General features: G+C 43.2%; 1 protein-coding gene across 1 annotated transcript in view; it reads right to left on the bottom strand.

The window, feature by feature from the left end:
- Nucleotides 1-20,259, bottom strand: part of PLPPR1 (phospholipid phosphatase related 1) — a 131,237-nt gene extending 110,978 nt beyond the window's left edge. Inside the window, exon 1 of the mRNA XM_062626018.1 lies at nucleotides 19,760-20,259. The gene's annotated coding sequence lies outside the window, so the exon portion shown is untranslated. The remainder of the gene's footprint in view (nucleotides 1-19,759) is intronic.
- Nucleotides 20,260-21,982: the final 1,723 nt, after the last annotated feature.

Below are 21,982 nucleotides of genomic sequence, written 5' to 3'. Positions count from 1 at the left end.
CACTCACTACCTAACAGTCTGTCTTTTTTAAAGCTACAGCTGTTCAATTCGTATGTTATCATTAGGAAGGTGAAATTAAGCAAATTGTCTAACTCACAGTTGCAGGGACAATGCTCAACAACAGAAATCCTAGAGAATGTGACACAGGAAGCCAAAGGAAATCTAGCCATGAAAAAAAAAAAAGGACTCTGCTCTAACTTTAAGTTCCCAGTGCACAATCTAGCAGCTATAAGGTGAAATATCTTGCAGCTAACAAGTTTACCCAGATAACATCACTAACTGCATCTTCCTGATTGTCCATAGAGTACGAAAGCTGTCTCCCTTTCATATGTCCTCATTATTGCCTACAGGCCAACACAGTAGTAGCAACTCTTTTTTTCAGAGGCCAAAAGCTATGTGGATAGCTTTCAACTGCCATCACAGGACCAGGACACCCACAGCTTAGCAAGGTCAGAGGCAGAGTTAGTAGCTGAGCCTGTGCATTATTTTTATTACAGCATTGATTCTTCCTTCCCCCAGACAGATAGAGATTACACTTCCCTGAGATCTCCTTTCTGTTCAATCAAGCCAAGTATGAATGAGAGAATGAAGGGACACTACAAGGACCAGTCTTCTGCATAACTGGTATCTGTACACTATCACAGGTCCATCTGAACACATCTGGAATGCAAAATGCTGCCTGAGCTACCCCCACACTATATGAAAGTTACGAGAGCTTGTAACCTCTCTTTTTACATGTCTTAATTTCCTCACAACTAAGGATATAATCTTAGAGAGTTCCTTAAATAAGGTTTTAGATGCAAAAAAAACCAACCCAACAACCATAAAACCCACAAGAACTTAAAGGAAATAACAGCAAGAAGGAAAGCACCCTACTGTTTGTATATATTTTCGTGTTTGGTTTTGATAAATCCATGCAGTCAAGACTCAAAGCACATGCATGGAAGGTAATATGTGCTCACCTGTGCCAGGCATCAAGAGATTAACATCACATGTTACAGAATCTTAAAAATGTAATATATTTCATCATAAGCATAGCGCAGAATGGAGATTAAATTCAAACCTGCTGGGAACAGTAAGCAAGTCCAATCCAGCCAGTGTAAATAAACTTTCAGTGTCAGAGCTTTGGAATGGAGACTATAAAAAGCTGGACCAAAGAAACAGTGGATCTAATACATTTGATGGATGGTTAGAATAAAGAGGACTACAGGACAGAAACCCAGATACTGAATCTCAGAAATAGAACTGGTATTGAATCTGAGAGTGTATACCACCACTCTCAGGTATCCACCTGAGTGAAGGAACCAGCACATAAATTACCAGGCCCCAGACAGCATCTTATCACCTAGTGCTGTGTCAGAATCAGCAGTCTAATCTCAATCACCTTAGATATGACTGGATCAAATCCTTGTTTTCCTCTCTATTTGGCTTTCCTAGTTCATCTTCTTATACAGCAGGTTTCATCTGATGTTAATGCTTGTGTTTCACACTGAAACACGAGATTTTCTTTCACCAAAAGGCAAGTCAAGTGGCTCTACAAACATGTCACTTGGTCAGCAACAAACAACACTTTTGGATACAGCCACTCCTTTAGCCCTGTGTGCTGCAGAAGATATCCAAACATGGACGAGCAGCAGCTTTTAGAGAGACACTGTGAACTTCACTTCTGACAAGTGAACTTCTAAGTAACACTCTAAGGTCAGGTTATGTCCAGATACAGATTTTATAATTATGTATATACCTACAAGTGAGTGCCACACTGTGTATCTCTGTATTGCTCAGACAACACAGAGCAAGATAATTATGAACAAAAATGAACAAACTCATGCAAGAAATAAGATATTTAAAGAACTGATTAAATCAAGCAGTTACTCCTTGGAGACTGGCAAGAAAGTGGATAGTCATTAATTTACCCTATGCCATAAGCTTGGCTTACAAACCCTCTCATTCCCTCCAACCAAAATATTCTTCTTACAAATCCACTATAGCCAGGTACAACTCTTGGATCCTCCAGGCAGTACTTTCCTACTGGTTAAACTGGCAGAGTTTCAGTGAAGCCATGGCTTTGTTCCTGACTGAGATTTGGGCCTTTATCAACTAACTCAAAATATTTAAAGAAGTCCTCACCAAGGAACAAAACTAGCTACATATCCATTCAGTGGTTTTCATCACAGATGCAGCCACTGCTGCTTTTCAATTTGCAAGCTTTCAAAGCAGAGCCAGACATGAAGCTTTTCAAAAAGGAGGAAACATTTATTTTAAAGTTAATCAATATAATGGATTAGACTTCAAGTGTTTGATACAATCCAGGGTGTGCTGAACAGTAAGCCAAATATTGGTCTCTAACATCCAGTAATGCCATTACTGTCAAACAAGAAAGCTGGACAGAAATTGCATTCAGACGACCCTCAAGGGCTGCTGTACCACTTAAAACATGATAGAGCACATAACAAAATTCACCTCTAGGTGACTGGCTCCTGCATGTGCTATGCTCTTGGGTGAACATCCTTTCTGCAAGTCTCTGCGGTTTTACTCTTGAGTCTGATGCTTCAAAACTTGTGCTTAGCTGTGATGCAACCTGGTGGGTTCCCAATCCTGCAAACACTTTCCAGGCAGATGCATTTAAAGCACCTTTAAGGCTAGGGATGCTTTGAGCTGTGTCTTTAAACTAGCTGTTCTCTCTCTGATGAGCACAGCCAGAGACCTGGGAGCGTGTTCACTGCACAAAGAAGCTGCAAGGGGAGTTGAGAAAGGGTTTTGGGTATGTGGCTGCAGTGTGTGATTTGCACTTCAAATCACCCACTGCATGCTGTCTTTACTTGAGATGGTCTGCATTTGAGCGAGTGTCAGGCAAGTGAAGTTTCAACTTAGCTCTCCCACCTTGCAGATGAAGGCTCCCACTGCCACCCTATGTGGATACTCAATCCAATGTCAGTACCACAAAAAAAAGCTAGATTATCAGCTTTTCACTAGCATTATCAACTGTCCAGGGAACTGTAACTACAGTGGCCCTAGTTCTCAAGCTTGTATGACTGTGTGTAGCACCACACAGCTTTGTGCAGAACAACCAGCTGTAGGTACCACAGACTCTCTCCATATCAAACACCCCAACAACTTCAGCCCTCACACATATATCCAAACCAGGTCTAAGGTACCTCCTGGGACACTGCCTAAACCACCCAAGCAGCATGGTGAATATGCCTTCACTTTGATCCTTCTACTACTGCAACTGGCTACTTCCACCTGAGCTAGCTGCTGGAAGCTGAGGTGAAACAGGAAGCTTTGGATGGTGATCACAGAACAGGGCACAGTAACACCAAGGAGAAGGAGGGGAGGACAGTAAAAAACACCCCCATATATTAACCCTTATCTTCACTCCATGCTGAGCTTATCCACAAAAATCAATAAAAAACCTAACCAAGAAACTTGAACTCTCTGAAAAACTGCTTTTCTAAACCCAGTGATCTCACCTCTAAGCTTCTGGCTGGCTGGAGGAATATTTCTTCTGAAATGCTTTTAGGGGTCATGGAAAGGGTGGAGAAACACTGCTACTCTTTACAAAGAGATAGCTGAACATCATCAACTGATGCCGCCTTCCCTATTTTGGGCTTAGGGGAGCAAAGGGCACCCAGATTTTGCTCTGCCTGATTCCTATAGACCCCTGTGCAAGATAGAAATGTTTTACTGCATAAGTTGTAGCTGTTAGCTTTGCTAACACTCTAAAATAAGGACAATGTAAAGAAATTTATACTGTGAAGCAAGAAGGGTACAAGAAGTTAGCTTTGATGTCGTTTCAGAGTCAAAGGGCAGAAGGTAAGAGGAGCAAGAGTGCAGCTGTAACAGACATAAAACGAATCCCACGGCACAGGCAAGTGAAATCCATTAGAGAATGTGAAGGGCTAAGTTCTGCTCGTCTTTACAAGCCTCCATATAAATTAAACAGATGCAAGTGGCAGCAGAAGCAGAGCGTGGCCCTGTGGGTCCAGCCAGGCTTGGGTACAGTTGTGGTTGCAGAAGGCAGATCTTAATTGGCATTATAAAACAATGCTCACTGAGCTAGCCCTCTTGGGGCTGCTGGGGAAAGGTCAAAGAGCAGGCTTTCAGACACAACAGGAAACATATCCTCACAAACAGCAGCAAAGATGATAGAAACACTTGAATCGCAAGATATTCTCCCACCTTTTATCCAAAGATCACAGGCCTTCGAGAGGAGAAGTGATTTCACTGACACTGGTTAATATTTCTACTCAAAATATGTGCTCAGTGAAGAATGGTATGACAATCATGTTCACTGATGGAACACCCTGTTGTTAGAGAAACTTTGTGAGAGAAAACTGTAAGGCACATAACCAAATTTCATATTATACTGATTTTTCTTTTCTAAATTTCAAAGTTTTACCATCTCTTCCTTCCTATAATGCACAGTAGGGAACTACATTTCAGTTGGGTTTAAAAATACATGCATTAAAAGAATATTCAAGTTGGCTTTTTTCTGTTGTGATGTTTGGTTGGTTGGTTGGGGGTTTTTTGGTTGTTTTTCTGTTTGTTTGTTTGTTTTATTTTGACCATGGCAATTGTCCTTTCCTCAAAACTTATTTTTCAAAACCATTCTAAAAATAAGTATAGCTGCTTAAAGAAAAAAAGTAGACTACGCAATTGACCTTAAAAATCTTTTTTTTTCCCTACAGTTTTGATAAAAAAAAATCTATAATTGGCATATCTCATTAAAAAACTCAGTTATGCTATAATAGTAATAAGTGGGTAGTGAAGTGAGGCTAACATTTTAATTAAGCCCTTTTCATTTCTAGGCTGAATTTCTTTATATTATGTGAACCCTTAAGGGTTACAGAAGTCTGTCCTATGGTCAAAAGCATGCTAAAAGCACCATTCCTCTGCCAAATCTCTCTCAACTACATGTCTAGTGTTTTTGTTGAGATCATTTTAACTCTTCTATCCAGTCTCTACATCTGCATCTAGCCAAAACATATAATTTGTAACAACCCATTTCAAGGCCCTGGCTTCTTCAAGCTGGGAAAGTGCATTATGACTGATCTTTTCAAGTACCCTCTTCAGGATAACAGCTATTAGGCAGGTAGTTACTGGAAACATAAGCAGCTTGGCCGCCTGATCTGTATCTGCTCAGCAACAGATAAGCTGCTCTTCCAGCCACAGAGACTGGGACTGCCATAAAGGTATCAGAACAACCACATTTCACACTCAATATCCTACCTAAGAGTGGCAGCCTCCACGTGTTCAGCAGGCAGTATCAGGCTGCAGGATGATAAACCTACCTACAGCTCCTTCTTAGTTGCTGGACAGAGAGGTAAAGACTCATGACCTAAAAGCATCAGAGTACCTGTTCTTTTTACTTCTGTCAGGTTAATTTATATCCCCACCATCTGCTTTCTGGCCAGATCACCAAGAAGTAAAACTTCTTCAAGAAGTCTCTAGATGTTAGCAGCTCTTCAACATCAGACTGACCATTTGAGCAAGGTCAAGGTCTTTTCTTTTTGTGTCAGAGAAGCTGACTTGATTTAATTGTCTTTCTGTTACCAGACTTCAGAGACAAGGATAACAAAGCAGTGAGGAAGATAACAGAAAAACATCTTGAGCATATACTGAGGACTGACTCAAATCAGCCAAACCTACATCCAGCTTGAAGAGAAATGCCTTAATAGACTAGTGTTCACCACATGTCAGCATGCACAGCATAAGTGCTTATAAACAAACACAAGAACTGTACTGTGAAACTGTTCCCTGAAAAACATCTGAAATCATGGCAAGACATTGCACTTATTTAATTACTTATTTTAGGCATTAGCCATTTTTATGTTAAGTAAGATTAAATTCAAATTTGGGGGCTGAGGGTTGGGTCACTTGCAAATACAGGCTTAAGCATTGTTCCCACTGAACCAGTAGAAGCTCTTCCATTAAGTTCAAGACAGTCAAAGATCTATCAACTTCTATGAAGAATACCACAACAGTAAGGGAAAGGTGGTCTGAAGAATATCTTGCAGCATAGCTTCTCCAAAATGTGAATGACTTGACATCCAAAAGATTTAACATATAACTTCAAATATGGATACCCACAGATTTCGGTTTGCAATTTATTTTTTGGTCCTATTTCATTTTCAGGGCTGTGAAAACAGCCAATGTGGGAGTTGAGATTTCATTAGCACAATGAAGATACCTAAAAAATTAACAATTTTTAAGAAGTAAACCCATCAAAAAAAGTTTGAGTGTGTGTGTTAATTACTACTTAACCTGAACAAACAAGAAATGAGCCAAAAACTCAGTAACTTTTCTATTTGGTTTAATTTCACCCTACTCAATCCACGTAATGCTATGTAGTACAGAAAACTTGGGCTACTTATGTGGGGTTGTATTTCACCTTTCAAATAAGACAGTCCTCTGCTATAAATCTGTATAACCCCAGTGTCTGAAACAAATCAGGCTATTGACAACAGGTCAGTCTCATGAACTGTATTTTCATGCACAGACTGAAAAAGAGAAGGAAAAAACATATGCTTCACTGGAAGATACTTATAAAGCTTAGATACCTTTTTAGAGGATGTTCCTGAGACAATACATACCTTACAATTGCAGAAGCAGAGGAGAGCTAAAAGGGCTGTAGACACACTTGTATGAAGCCGCATGGCCTTAATCCTGCTGTAACAGCTCTGCAGTATAGGACTGGTTTAGAGATACAGCATTTTGTGTTAATAAATGCATGACTATACATCCCAGGACCAAACGGGCTATCCTATCTCCTGCTCAGCCTAGAAGGTACAAAGGAAATGGGCCAGCAACAGAGCCCAGCTGTCATTCCCTTAACACTTGCCAACAACCGATGCTCACTGAACCACTACCACTTACACTATTTCTTTTTCTTCCTTCTCAACCTCCACTTTACATCATACATATCACTTGTTTTTTTTCCATCCCACTGAAAGTCCAGCTACAACCCTGGTAATTCATATTCGTCATACAAATACCACACTGCACATACATTAAATGCAGAGTTTTGCACAGCTCTCAGGGTAACAGCTACACGCTCCCAGCACCGTAGCATTTGTTTGCAAGCTGTCACTGCTTGACTGTTCAGCTACAGTTTACAGCAAACTGATAAAACAGGGCATGAACTGCTTCTGCTACACTAATTCAAAGGGAGAGAGTTCTGAAAATTAGTTTCCAATTCCCATCTGACACTCACCTGAACTGAACTATTTCCACTACCTCCTGTGCTGCACAACTTTTCAGCAAAAGGCTTAAAAGCAAATAACTTTTTAAAGTATCTGTCTTGACTCATTGATGTTTTGACCAAAATTTTGAATCTCTCACTGAGGCTGTTAAGGCTTAAAACAAACTTCAAACTGCAATTAGTACCAAGAATGTCTTAACTGTTACTTCAAGTAATCCCTGATGTTCTGCAGTTACTGAGGAAGTTTAGTTTCTCCATCTGTCATCATCACAGGTAGATGGAACCAAAACTGTAAGAGACAAAATTAAATAAGGATTAAGAAGATCAGTATATTAATGAAAGCCAAGGCTGGACACCCAAGCAAGGTCAGAGAACACCAGACTCCTTCGATAGCCAAGCTGGGACCAAACCTGAAAAGGACCTTACTCTTGCCAGCCAGGCTGCTGAAGGCTTTGCCACTTGAATACATATGAATAAACAAATCCAGAAGAGTTGTGTGACCGAGAGTCACACTGAAGTAGTCATATAAAGCACAAAAAGCTTGCGGTTAAGGTACACGAAATGTTGTTGAGGAGAATGAAGGAAATGAACATGACTGCGTAGAGTCCCGAGATGGACACCTCACACGTCTTCAGGCAAAGGGTATGAACAGAGAAGTCAAAAAGGCTTTTCCTATTAGAAGAGGATAGAGGAGGTGACAATGTACAAAGCACCACATAAAGAAAACAAACTGGCCTGAGATATCCTGACCTCCTATCATCTCCCTTTGCCTGAAGAGCCACTCAATGCCCATCAAAACCCATTTAGGTACTAACACTACCTCTTCATTGAGGCACAGAATGAAAAAATCTCAAAATGTTCATTCTGTCCTTTGTTTTATTTGAAATGATGTAGCTTTACTTGAAATGCTCACTGTGCTCCCTCTGTTCTGATTAACATAGCATTTACTGCCTGACTCATTCCCCTCTCCTTGCAAAACAATGTAGGTTTTATTCCCCTTTGGTGTGTGGTTTTGGGGGTTTTTTTAGGGGTTGTTTTTTTTTTTTTTTTTTTTTTTTTTTTTTTTTTTTTGGTTTTTTTGTTTTTTTTTTGGTTTTTTTTTTTTTTGTTTTTGGTTTTGTTGTCCTTTTTCGGGGGGGGGGGGGGGGGGGGCTTCTTTTGTTTTGTTTGGGTTTTTTTGATTACCTGCACCATTGTCTGGCTTTTGCTGAAGATCACCCAGCTAAATGAAATTCCACAAGCAATAATGCTTGCACAATTAGTATTTTGCTATGGTTATCTATCCCTACTTCAAATAAAGAGAAATGGCAGTTTACAAATTATGGCTTTCTATTGTTCCACAGCAAGATCTTTTTAAATCATTCCACATCACATCACTGCAAATAGTAAATGTGTTCTGCATGCGATCCATGGTAAATTGAATATGAAACCTGTATAATGGGATTTAAACCTAAAAAGCTGTTTCAATAGCCCTCTATACCAGGGCAAACATCTTGGCAAACATCTTAGAATCAGGAATCAGCATGATCTCAGCAGGAATTTAGGAGCCAGACAAATATGTATCAAAATACTAATGAAAAGTAGCCTCTACTCACCAAATCATTCCGATCTTTTAACAATTACCATTTTTTAAGTCCTTCTGTCTTTCAAACTCATGTCACTCACACTTTTAAGCGTATTTTCATACCCTATAAAAGGAGTAATGCAACCAAACATCTGCTCTCTGGTGCATGCATTTTAGATCTGAGAAGCCATTTCACTGAGTTATTCAGCCAAGAACAGCATGAATAACTTCAAACCAGATTAAGTCATCTTCAAGGACTGTGAGATACATCTATCAGATCAAACCCCTGACAGCAGCAGAAACTGTCTCTACTGTATAAATGAAACCAGGGAAGGAATTCTTCTTAAGATAAATGAAGCTTTATCATTATAAAGGGATGGCAACATTAATAATTTAAAAAAGTGTTATGAAGATGTTAGCATCCCAAGAAGAAATGACTGAGGAAGATAGGGTTGTATGTTAGCCAAGATGAATTCTGGCTAGCAAATGAAGAAATACAGAAAAAAAAACCACTAGTCCTAAACCATTAGTCAAGTACTTATTTCTAGTATAAAAAAAAATAATCTACTTGAAAAAAGTAGCAATTGCAAATTTGGTCAGAAATTCCCTTACTGGTAATGCTGAAATGAAGTCCACAGTAGAAAACCTTCGTCACAAGGTGTGGATCATCATCATTACTGCCATACTCTCCTAAGCAAACTGGCGTATCCTCTTCTATGGCTATCGAGTCTCTTTCCAATGCTGCCATCTGCTAGACCAGAGAGAAAGTGCTCTCCCAAGAGGGCACTGACATTGTGGCCTAACATCTTTAGTCACTACCAGGAGTGTGGTGACAAGCAACACATTTTCAAAGCAAGCACCTCCCACAGCCCAATTTAACAGTATAAGTTAGGGTAATGATTATCTGTGCATTGATGATATCCTGGACAGAAATGAGGAATACAAATTTCAAAGTAAGACATGTGCTGAAGGAACAATATATTCCAAATTTATCCTAATTCCAGATCACCAGGAATGGTACTAACATCTGTTCCCAAGTTAACCCTGTCTAACCTGACATGGAACACAGTTTACGTTAACTATTAATTAATACTATCAATACTGATTATTTTGAAAGCCACCTCTTACCTGGCAATAAAGTGGTTTTTTTCACACTGAAAGAATGTTTATGGAAATGCTGGGTCGAAAGACATTACAGGATGAGCTCTGTCTTTAAATGGATCAGTTGATCTACTAAAAGCTTTGTTTTTCCTTTAAGCACCATAGTAGTGTTGATTCCAAAGACATGAGCATTTAATTGGATAAATAGACTCATAGACTCATAGAACAGTTAGAACTGGAAAGGACTTTAAGATCATCAAGTTCCAACCCCCCTGCCTTGGGCAGGGATGCTTCACCCTAGACCATTTCACCCAAGACTCTGTCCAACCTGGCCTTGAACACTGCCAGGGATGGAGCATTCATAGCTTCTCTGGGCAACCCATTCCAGTGCCTCACCACCCTCACAGTAAAGAACTTCCTTCTTATATCCAATATTAATTTCCCCTGTTTAAGCTTTAACCCATTACCCTCTGTCCTATTGCTACAGTCCCTGATGAATAGTCACTCTCTGGTATCTTTGTAGGCCCCCTTCAGATACTGGAAGGCTGCTATGAGATCTCCATGCACTATTGTCCAGGCTGAACAAGCCCAACTCTCTCAGTCTGCCTCCATAGGAGAGGTGCTCCAGTCCATGATCATCCTCGTGGCCCTCCTCTGGACTTGTTCCAACAGTTCCATGACCTTTTTATGTTCAGGACACCAGAAATGCACACTATACTCCAAGTGAGGTCTCATAAGAGCAGAGTAGAGGGGCAGGATCACCTCCTTTGACCTGCTGGCCACGCTCCTTCTGATGCAGCCCAGGATACAGTTGGCTTTCTGGGCTGCGAGTGCACACTGAAGACTGCTCATGGTCGTTTTCTCATCAACCAACACTCCCAAGTCCTTCTCCACAGGGCTGTTCTGAATCTCTTCTCTGCCCAACCTGTAGCTGTGCCTGGGATTGCTCTGACCCAGGTGTAGGACCTTGCACTTGGCTTGGCTGAACTTCATAAGGTTGATGTTGGCCCACTTCAATGACTGCAGATTAATTGCAGATCATTGTGTACTGGAAAAGACAGGCTATTATGCCAGGAAATGCAGAGCTATCAGTATGGAAAAAACGTCAGCAAGTGTATTTACCATTTCCTCGATATGTATTCCTATTTAGAGAATAAAGCCAGCAAGAGGACAAACAAGGTCAACAATATTTACTCATCTTTTTGTTATTCTGGACAGCGCCTCTTTCAAGTACTCTTTGTTTAGCCTGACATTTATATTTCTTCCTGTAAATAGCTTACTCATGACTCTTGCAGTGACCAGAAATGAGGTCTGATGTCATGCTTAGGAAACAAGGTTGTTACAGGCTTGTTTGTTCTTGTTTTTTTTTTAAAGAACATCTAAATCTTTTAATTCAGGAGCTGTTACAGAGTGGCAGGAAAACCTGTCTTTGGTGGTCCCTTTTCTGCAGGGACAAACGCAGTCACTTCCTGGGGAATCACAGGCAATACTAAATAAGTACAATCCATTCAATCCACACCACTGCAGCTTTGTTGAGTGCCAGCTGTGTGCTTTTCCTTTCAAGGGAAATGGTGAATACAAAGGAACGAGCATTGGAGGAGACTGGAGACACACTTTTGGACAACAACTTCAGCAGGCAGTTTCAAAATTGAAGGGGTAAATAAATGAAATATTTTGCAGAAAGAAGCTGCAAACCATAAAGACATAAAACAGTGTTACAAAACCAACAGATTATTTCATCCTGTCTGAAATGACACCCTATTTTCTTACTGTTAGCAAAAAAAACAGCTTATGGCTTTGGTCAACCTGAAACAATTTCCTTTGTGGCTCCTAGCTTTCCTACTTTACCTCTTATTTCCATCACAGAACCACAAACTCAAGAAAGTCTCTATAAGAAGCCAATTAATGAACACAGATGTTTACACAAACAGAATTAGTAGACAGGGGACCTTCACTGGATCCTTGATTTCTTTTTGTTACTTCAAACTCCACATCCATTCTCTTACTCTACATAGCAGAGTTAATCTCAAGACACAAACACAACAGAGAAAACCAGAAAACCATTCACACTCTCAATTAATAAATATGAAATATATTGGAATATTAGATATAAATTAATATAATAATTGGATTAAACATAACTGGAATATAAATATAATGGAAATAAATAAAGAAAACCCAATGCAACTCAGAATGGTGGATCATTTTATGTTTGCAATTTTAAGTAAATTAAAATAAACCCTCCACAAAAAAACATCTTTAAAGAGAGAAAAGAAAAAAATAAATTGTATGCATAACATTTTTGCTCAATGTTTTGGGCCAAAACTTTTCAGAACTGAGTGATTTTTGGCAGAAAACTGTATGTTCCAGAATTTGATTTTGCTATGGAAACTGCCTGCGTAAGAGAAACAAAGTCACAGACCAGCCATTTCTAGTCAAAATTTCCTCCACATTCATGCATATCGCACAAGTGAGCGTTGGCATATAGACCTTGAAGAGCTTCTCTTTAAAGATGATTCGTTGTAGCACAGACATTGTTTTTCTGTCTGAACACCTGTGAATTAGTTATATTCTGCAACTGCCTTCCATAATCTGTTAGCTGATGCATGTCATACACAGTCCAGTTCCAATATCCCCTAAGTGAGCTGAACTCCGCGACAGCCTGTGTATGGGCCAAGTGCTGTTCTGCTTATATGAATTACATCTCTATGACAAATGGCAGCACAGATTAATGTGGCCTTATGCTATCTCTGCAGTGGCATCACAACTTCTATATAAAGCTCAAGTTGAATATCACTAGGCCTCGCATTCTCTTTCCTTTCAGTTGCTTCTGTCCTTATCTGACCTAAGATACCTGAAAACTTCCAAGTTGTTTCTTAGATACTTGGGTCACTGGCTTCACGGCATGCATGAGAGCAGAAGCAGATGTACTATGTGTGACAACCCCACACAAACAATGGCCTCTCTCCATTCGCTGCTGTAGCAGCGCCTGAAATGACTACGTACTGACAATTTTTCTCTTGTGTTTTTGGCAGTCTCTCAGCAGCAATATTGTTGCAACAACCCATGACGCACCTCTAGTTTTCTCAGTACTGCAGGCTGCTACAAACGGCTGACCTCTGATTTTCACTGACACACAAAACCAACATGCAACCACGTGCCTAGGATGCCACATTATGTCTATGTACTATGTCTGTGTTTGGAGTATGCAGCTCCATAAAGCCAGCAAGTGGTAGGGTCTCGGAGAAAGCCTCAGGAAGGTAGGTATTCCGTGAATGGCATTTTATTTTTCAGGTATTTTATTTGCTGAAAGACATTACCTGCTCCTAATGGCTTTCATGACTGATGAATTGTTACATCTTCTCATGTGTTTTGAAATAACATGCACTGAATTCTCAAGATAACCCAGACTAATTTGGCCAAGCGATGCAAGGATGTGAAACCTTCATCAGTCTGTGGCTTACATTTGCATTGGGGAGACCTCAAATTCCCCTGACTCAGCCCAGTGTAAGAGGCATAATGCTGAAGACTGGTGTCTCCTCACTGACATGGCCATGCTCTTAAGAAACATATCACTTACCACCATTTATTTCTTAAGCTGGACACCTTTCTACCAGCAACTCAAATCCCTGAAGAACCTAGTTGCAAAGATGATCCACTGTCAACTAGTGTTTCACATGCAGTTCTTCAAAATTTGTTCCACTTTCAGCTTATTAGGTTACACTCATTGGTTCTGCAACCTCGCAAAGGTTTTGAGCAACCTCACATATCTCTAAGTTACACCAAAAAGCTGTGAATACACACCTGTTTAAGACACATGTATTTTCCCTGCTCTGCTGCCAGCATTCACAGAAGAGTGGCTGGTAAGACACCTCCCCAGGGTACCTCTCCATGCACACAGTCATGCTCAGAGCCACCAGTGGGCCAATCCTGACATAGAAACAAATGGATATGGAGGCACTTTGCAGTATACCGGGGCCGTCATCCCACAGCCCTGCATTTTGTAGGCTGTCCTGCCCTGCTTGTCCTCTGGTCTGCTTGTTGAGCCAGCACAGCACTTCACAAGCTAGGCCAGGGACACTCTGAGAGGCAGGAAAGAGCCTGAGCATTGGAGAGTGTGAGTTTGTACAGTAGATTTGCTCAGTGAGAAGGCAAAATTCCTGCATCACACTGTGGCTTTATTTATCTAAATGCAGCATTGCCATCAGAACTGTTATTCTGACAGGTTATTGAGCATGTTTCATTGGTATTACATGAAAGCTTTGAGCACAAAGGAGCATAATCTAGGCGTTCTAAGGAAGAAAAGGCATGCTATTACAATGACTCTTCATTCTTAATGACTCTTCATTCTTCTAATACTTTTCCTTTCTCCCATAAATGTTTCTCATGGGATGCTCCAAAAAATCCCACCTGTGCTTTATGAAATTGTATTTTTCAAGTTTCTTGCTAAATACCTCAGTCAATTTAAAAAATAGCTAATACAAACTGAGTTTATCTTCAGTTCATGCATTATTAAGCACACCCCCTCCATGGACAAGGAATGGAAGAAGGGCTGGAATAAGTAGAAAAATCAGTTACCATATAGGAGCTACCTGTAGTTACTCAGCAAATACAACAAATTATTGTGTATGTGGAAATTAAATGTACTTCATTTTGTTGTCAGTGATTATTTTACAAGCGTGGGTGACAAAAGCACACAGCAGAATATAAATGTGATACAATTGCCTTTTGCAGTATGTTTCCATCAAAGTTGGATTTTGTTCTCCTCCTCCTCTCCTGCTGATTGATTTAAACTGATGGATTGCGAAGCAGAATTCTGAATTCACTGGTGTCTCAGCAAAGCAGTAAAAAGCAGCACAAGGAACATCTATGAAAATTCATGCTGAAATTCATGGTTCCATTTGAGTCATTGAAGAGGGCAGCTCTTCTCAGAGGGCCCAACTCTCAGCTTCTCTAGAAACGCACTAGCTTTGACAAACTCTAAGCAGGCATTCTGATCCACTCAGATGAGACTATGCCAGGGATGAGATTCAGACATGTTTCTTGAGACCCTCCATGGCAGGGGAATTGGAACTAGATGACCTTAAGGTCCTTTCCAACCCTAACTATTCTATGATTCTATGATTCTATGGCTTGTACAGCATCTATCCTCACAAAGGCTTAGGAATGAGGCTTGGTTTTGCAATTCTGCAGAGTTTCAACTTTCATTTTAAAATCAGTTCTGCCTGCTGAGGTTGTAATAGTGGACTTATAGCCATTAAAACAGTCAGTGTCTCTGAATTCTACAAACCCTCTCTGTCATCAATAGTAAGAGCCATTAACACTAAATGTTGCTCCTCCATAGGATAACTTTTCTCAAAGAATCAGCCCTCCACTTGCCAGAGCTCAACAAATAAAAAATAAAAGTCAAAGGAAGGGTGCATTGTCAAGGCTATTTAAACAAATAGCTTAAAGGGGTAGAGGTTGTGTGGCAATGTAACCACCATATATCGTCATGAATAAAACACCCTTAAAACAAGAAAAGCAGAAACCTTGCTCCAAATGCAACTGATGTCCAAGCCTATGGGTAACTTTAAACCTCTAATTGGTAGAAGCATGCCTTTACATTTATGCTGGTCCTCTGATCCCTAGAGGACATGGTAAATCAATGACCAGCACATATGTGCGCGTGAATATGCCTCAAAGCTAATTCTCATTTTGGTTACAATACAAGAATAATGCAGCATTAATCCTTCAGAAAAACAGACCAAATCATTGTCTCATACATATGAGCCCATTTTGTCCCTACTTCTCCATCCCTGGCCACCCCTTTCCAACTAATTACGTCTTCAATCACTCCTGTATGATTATCACTGTAACCAGAAAGGATAGCAGCTGCACGAGACACACCAGACATTGTCAAGGGACGTCCTGTGGCCGGCAACAGCAAAGTTTGACCATTTTGAAACAAAACATCAAAACCCGCTTGGGTGAGGAAAGCTATAATGTATTTCAACAGGATGGACAGACTGTGATCCATTTGCACATTAGAAAAAAAATAAAGGTAGCACAGCAAAGATTACTATATGAATGACAATACCCTTCATTCCCTACAGATGTGTGGAATTGCCCCCATCACTGTTACAGGTGATTCAGGCAGTTACTGCATATTAGGAGATCTGACGGTTGGCAACACCGACAGGCAGCTGTTCAGTGCTGTTCTGACAGTGTACAGGCTACCAATGCAGCAGGTTTTCCAAAAAGGGAGGAAATGGGTGAATATTAACGTGGTATCTAACAACCCAGCTAATGATTACTCAGAGCAGCCACTGACTCTGTAGCCTTCATTTTTCAATCTTTGTTCATGCAATCCAATAGACAATGATGGTAGCACTATTTTAACAAAAGCATGAGATTTTCAGAATCAAGACATGCATCATGAACAATAATCATAACTGTGCTCAGCTGCTGCCAAGCAAGCATTTCTGAAAAGCATCATTGAAAAGCAGGTTTCACCCTGGATATGCAAACCCACGAAACAATGCCTAAATAGGTAAGAGAGCATATGTGAACAAGCTGCAGCACCAATTTTGCACACTAGCAGCAATAAATGGTTTTTTGTGAAGTTTCATGTTTATGTTCCATTCTAGCACCTACCTAATAAAACCCCCAAGAGCTCTGGGTGTACTTCAGAGAAGAACTGGATTTGCAGACAGATGTCTGCACCCACTCTTTTCTGTCTGCGATGGGATAAAAAAAAACAATAAAGAAAAGTCCAAAAAAGAAATAAAACGACCTGTGAAGAGCACAGGGCTAAGACTGCAGAACTCAATGTAACACCAAGCCAGGCTATCTGAAGAGCATGGATTTCCTTGAGAGGTGGAAAATTCAAAGCACAGAGCAACTCAGACCCCCAGTTAGAGCCACAGCAGACACTATGCAGCAAGCTCTGGAGAACTAACCTCCCAGCTGCCAACCAAGCTGACAAAACAAACATCTCACCTAGGAAAGAATGCACTAAAAACCCAGGAAAGGCTTCAAGACTCAAGCTGTCATAAGCAGGGGTGCCCTCACTTCCTAAGAAATAACCACTTTGATTTCATACTCTCAGAAGGAGGTCCACAGCTCATTTTAGCATCCCTGTGTTCAGCTCATGGAGAACTGACCATGTATCACAGGTTTGTTCAGCATACACCAGCTGAGAGAGAAGGGGGAGGCTCACAAAATCTGCTGGTATCAGTACTACAGAATCTGCCTTTGTTCTACCTTTCTTTTCAGGAAACAATGACAGGAGAAAATAACCTTGAAGACAGATCTTACTCTTGAAGAGTCACTAACTTAAAAATTAGTATTTCACCATAACTTTAACCAGTACAAATAGGCCAGCATTAGTGAATTAAAAAATTGTTTTTCACATATTGACGATATGTAGCTGTTTCCCATTAGAGAAGTTTGCGTATCTTGAGGGCCTAGTCCCATGACAAGTGACAATTCCACAATAAAATTTCAGTCAAAGTGATATTTACAATAGGTCCTCCTGAACACAACTAGAAAAACACAATTCCTCCATGATCTTGTATTATCTACAGAACTGCAAGGTATTTATATTTGTGGCTGCAGAAATAATATATTAAGAGGAAAAATCAGAGCATTGGAAAGTAGGCTAATTGCTTCGACATACTGTCTGATGAAATAAGAATTATGGAAATGTTTTCCAATTTAAAAAAATCCTTCAAAATGACAAAGTGCATGTAGATTCCTACCACTGAACAAAGAGGCAGGGAAGAGTGAGCAAATTAAAAAACTTAAATGATGCTCAAAGCTGTCAAAGAAAATTGAGGTACAATATTAAAAAAAAAAAAAGCTATGATGCAATTGCAAATTCAAAAATCTGCTTCTGCCACTGAACACTCTCAATTCAGCCAAAATAAATCTCCAGTTACAGACTCAACAAAATGTTCTCTAACTGAGCAGATGTGCTTGCATGGCTGAGAAATTCAGGATATGGCTCCCCACGAGCTCCTTCTCTTTGACATCTCGTCAACTATGTGGGGGAGAGGAGAAGGAAGGAACAAAAAACCCCAGTCTTAATTGTGTGTTGAAACAGATTAATAAGCACTAACAACTGGCACAGTTTTGCTCAGTAAGTCTACATATTCACATCTACCACAAAAGGAGAAATAGCCCTGCATATCAACCTTACTGATATATGAGGGTTTAGCATGTTTCTCAGCATCACTGGTTTTCCACCTACAGTGAGCATAAACCGACACTGAAATATGCCACGCAAGAGCTAGCAATGAAAGTTGAGGAGAAGGAATACAAATAAATAAAGGAAGGCAGTAGGGGGCTGTCGCCAAAGCTTCCAGTAGTTGACAGATACTCAGTTGATGTAAATTTTGTCCTTTTTCCTACCCTATGTCAAGCCTCAAAAGCACGTTCTCCTCCTGTACAGTACATTCAGACTTACCTATGGACAAATGCAGGATTTCCCCTGAGGTCTTACCCATCTTCATTTTCAGAAATAGAACCCCAAAAATCACACCTGAGAGTAGTGATTCGACTTAAATTCAATGGAGGTCCAAAGCAATGTCCTTGGTCTAAACTGGATCTTGCAATTCAACTGCTGAGGGCAATCACACTGAGTAGCCTCTGCCTTAGAGGTTACCCCTTTCTGCAGCAGCTCCTCTGGAAACCTTTTTTCCCCAAGTCAAGCACAAGAGCCATCGCACAAAACTGAAACGTTTAAAAAAACCTCCTTCCTTGTGTCCAAGTAGAAACAGGCAGAAATCTGAGCACAGAGACAGACCTCTGCTTTTCCGCACCATACCCATCTCATTTGCAATTGGGAGGATGTCACCTTAAGTCCCTGCTCTGTCCCAGGGCGTCTTCATGCCTCCACAAAGACCACACCATATGCAGGAAAAGCACTGTTACCATTACCAGTTTATTTCTTAAGTACTACCCCAGAGGGATCAAGAGAAATATTGTACAACCTCAGATGTCAGATAGGAAATCTCATCTCGCTTCCTGCAAGCATTAATTGACAGCCGATCAAAATGCCTGCATTTTTTTCCTTTGGGTACCATCTAGGTTTTCTGGAGATGCAAAAAGACTCGGGGTCTCTCAGAGCACTCAAACCGCACACGGACATTACATACAGTGTCATTCCTACAGCCCTGCTCCGAAGCATCTTTCGCCTGCACGCAGGGCGTCCATCACGCCCCGCCGCAGCACCCAGCCTTCTCCCGATCTACTCGTCACCCCGCAGCACTGCGAGAGGCCGGAGGGAGGGAGGGCACACCTGCAGCACAGAGGCAGACACGCGGTGTCCCCCCGCACCGACACCCGCCTCTCCGCGCCTTGGGCTGCTCACGGGTGGCACCGCGCTGTCCCCACCCGCCGCGCTAAGACTACACACGCTGTTCCACCAGCGGCAGGGCCGCCGGTACGGCGGTGAACCCCTGCAGCGCGCTGCGCTGGGGAGAACGTTCGCTGCCCCTGGCCCCTTGCTCAGGCCCCGGCGAGGTGCCCGCCTTTGCAGGGAGCAGGGGCGGCGGCAAGGGTCTCCTCCGCGCCGAGAAGGTTCTCGCGTGGAAGGGGAGGCCCAGCGCCTTCTCCCGAGCCAGGTACCGCACCGACAGAGATCGCGGCCCCCGCGGCGCTCCCAGACGCCCCGGCGATGCTGAAGGTGCAGAGGACGAGCTCTCAAGCGTCTCCAGTGCCCCAGCCCGTCTCGGCTAGCAGAAGGGCGGGCAGCGGAGCATCAGCCTCTCCAGCTCCCGCAGACTCCCCGAGTTCCTCCCGGCAGCGGGCTCCTCCCGGCTCCTCGCCGACCGCCCCGGCCCCCCGCACTCCGCCGAGCCCACGGGCAGCCCCCAGTCGTCCCCCCGCCCTCGCCCGATCCGGCTCACCCCGCGGTGCAGCCCGGCAGCCCCGCTACGGGCGGCTGTCTCCATGCGGGCGGGCGGGCAGCACCCGCCGGCCAGACATCGTGGTCCGCTCTCCCGCCTCAGTACGGTGGAAAAGGGGGGGGGGGGGGGGCGGCGGACGCCCTCCCCGTCCTGTTCCTTCTTCTCTGTTCTTTTGGCCCCCTCCAGCCCTCTTTTTCTCCCTAACGACGTCCGCAGAACTACCAGCACAGCTCCTTCCCCATCTCCCGCCTCTCCTCCTCTGCCTCCTTGTGCATCGGACCCGGCTTCCAGTCCCCCGCCCGGCTGCGGAGCGGAGGGAGGGGACAGGGGCGGGCGAAGGGGAGGGGAGGGAGCGGGATCCCCCCTGGGCACTGCCGCGGTTCTCCCTGCCGGGCCCCTGCGCCCTCCTTTGTGCCAGAGCTACCGGTCCTCGGGGCTTCCCCTGCTACCACCCCTGTAGTCGCGGGGCGGGGAGCACCCCACCACCTTTCCAGCTCCGGGACATTCTTCCTGTAATTCGGCAATTGACAGGCAGAGGCTGGAGGCACCTCAGCAGCTTCCTCCTGCTATTCTTCTACGGCCTCTGCTGGGGCGAGCAGACACCTTTAGCGTCACCACGGGCTGGACTGCTCATCCCCCAAGAAAAGGGAGGTTGGAAGAAGAATGAACCCGGGGAGGAACGTGACCACACAGAAAGATGAGCTCTGGGTGATCTCAAACAGCCCTGGTGCCCCTACAACCCAGAGCAACCCCAGGATGCTCTGGGTTAGAGGCCCCTCACACACTAGAGCACAGGGCACAGCCATGGTGGCAGGGTGGCATCCAGGCTCCGGTGCAGGCCCTGGTGCCGCTGTGAGTCTCTCTCCCGTGGCCACTGGCTTCCCATGCAGGCACCGACGACAGTGCTGCTCAGCATAGTGGTGGTCCCAGCTTCTGAGTTGCTCCAAACCTGAGGTACCTAGCATGACCAGTACTCCCCAGATGCGTGCTTTGGAGCTTATCAAGAGCACCCATGGGAGTGAGCAGGTTGTGCTGACTCTGCATTAGGCTCCAGGTTGTCCCCAAGTCACAGCTGAGTCATTAGAAGTGAGAATGGTACTGCTCCAGCTCTCTGCAAGCCAAATTCCTCATTGGCAGGGCAAAGAAAAGGTGACCCAGGAGTTATTCCACTGCAATTGAGCACAGAGTCCTGGCTTCCCACAAGAATGTGAAGTGTTCTTGCCAGTATGCCTTAGCTGTAAAATAGAAAAAAATAGCAACCACAAGTTAGAGTAAATCATGAAAACACAATTTTTTGTCTGTGGAGCAATGGAGTTTTATCCCTCAGTTGCAAAGGTAGCTGCAGAAGTGCCTCTGGGTACTCATTTCAGAGATGGGGAGCATGGTGCCATTCAGCAGGGACATGACTTGCCCAACATCACCAGGTAGCCCAGACTGTGTCTCACCAGCGTGCATTATGGTCCACATGGACCGAGGGGCAGAAGCAGGCAAATAGTGTAAAGTTAGGCACTTAAGACTGAGAAGTGTTTTGTCTGCTGCAGTGCAGAGGAAAACATTCGTGTATCCAGAGCCCTTTTCCTTCGTACCACACAGGAGCACAGGCACAGCACACAGAAGATGTCTCAATTGCGGGAAAGAGGTATTCCTATTCCTGGTCATTTAAGCAGTGCAACAGCATGGGCAGCTGTCATGGTTTAAACCCAAGTCAGGCAACTTGTTCACTCACTCCCAGAGAGTGGTGCCGGGCTGACAGCAATCGAGGGCCCCCCCCTCACCGGGGCTCTCCCCTTCCCCGCTCCCAGAGGAATGGGGAGGAGGATCGAAAGAGGGCAACTCCTACGGGTTGAGACAAGAACAGTCCAGCAACCAATGTACAACACAAATCACCACCGCTATTATCAACTACAACAATGATAAGGGAAAATAACAAGGGAAGAGAATACAATACCACCGGCCAAGAAACGAGTCCCACCCGGAAGCCTGTGTCCTTCTGGGTAACTCCCAGTTACCCCCCACCCCGGCCATGACATGCTGTGGTATGGAATACCTCCCTGGATAGCCCGGGTCAGGCGCCCCGTCTCTGCCTCCTCCCGGCTTCCCCTCCTCCCTGGCAGAGCATGAGCCTCACAAAGTCCTTGGTCAGGGTAAACATCACTTAGCAACAACCGAAAACATCGGTATCACCAGCACTGTTCCCAGGCTGGAAGTCAAAACGCAGTACTG

This window comes from Pezoporus occidentalis, unplaced genomic scaffold (genome assembly GCF_034315485.1).
Source record: "Pezoporus occidentalis ecotype Australia unplaced genomic scaffold, CSIRO_AGI_Poc_V1 ctg286, whole genome shotgun sequence".
Taxonomy (NCBI): domain Eukaryota; kingdom Metazoa; phylum Chordata; class Aves; order Psittaciformes; family Psittacidae; genus Pezoporus; species Pezoporus occidentalis.
This window is presented reverse-complemented; position numbering and strand designations above follow the sequence as displayed.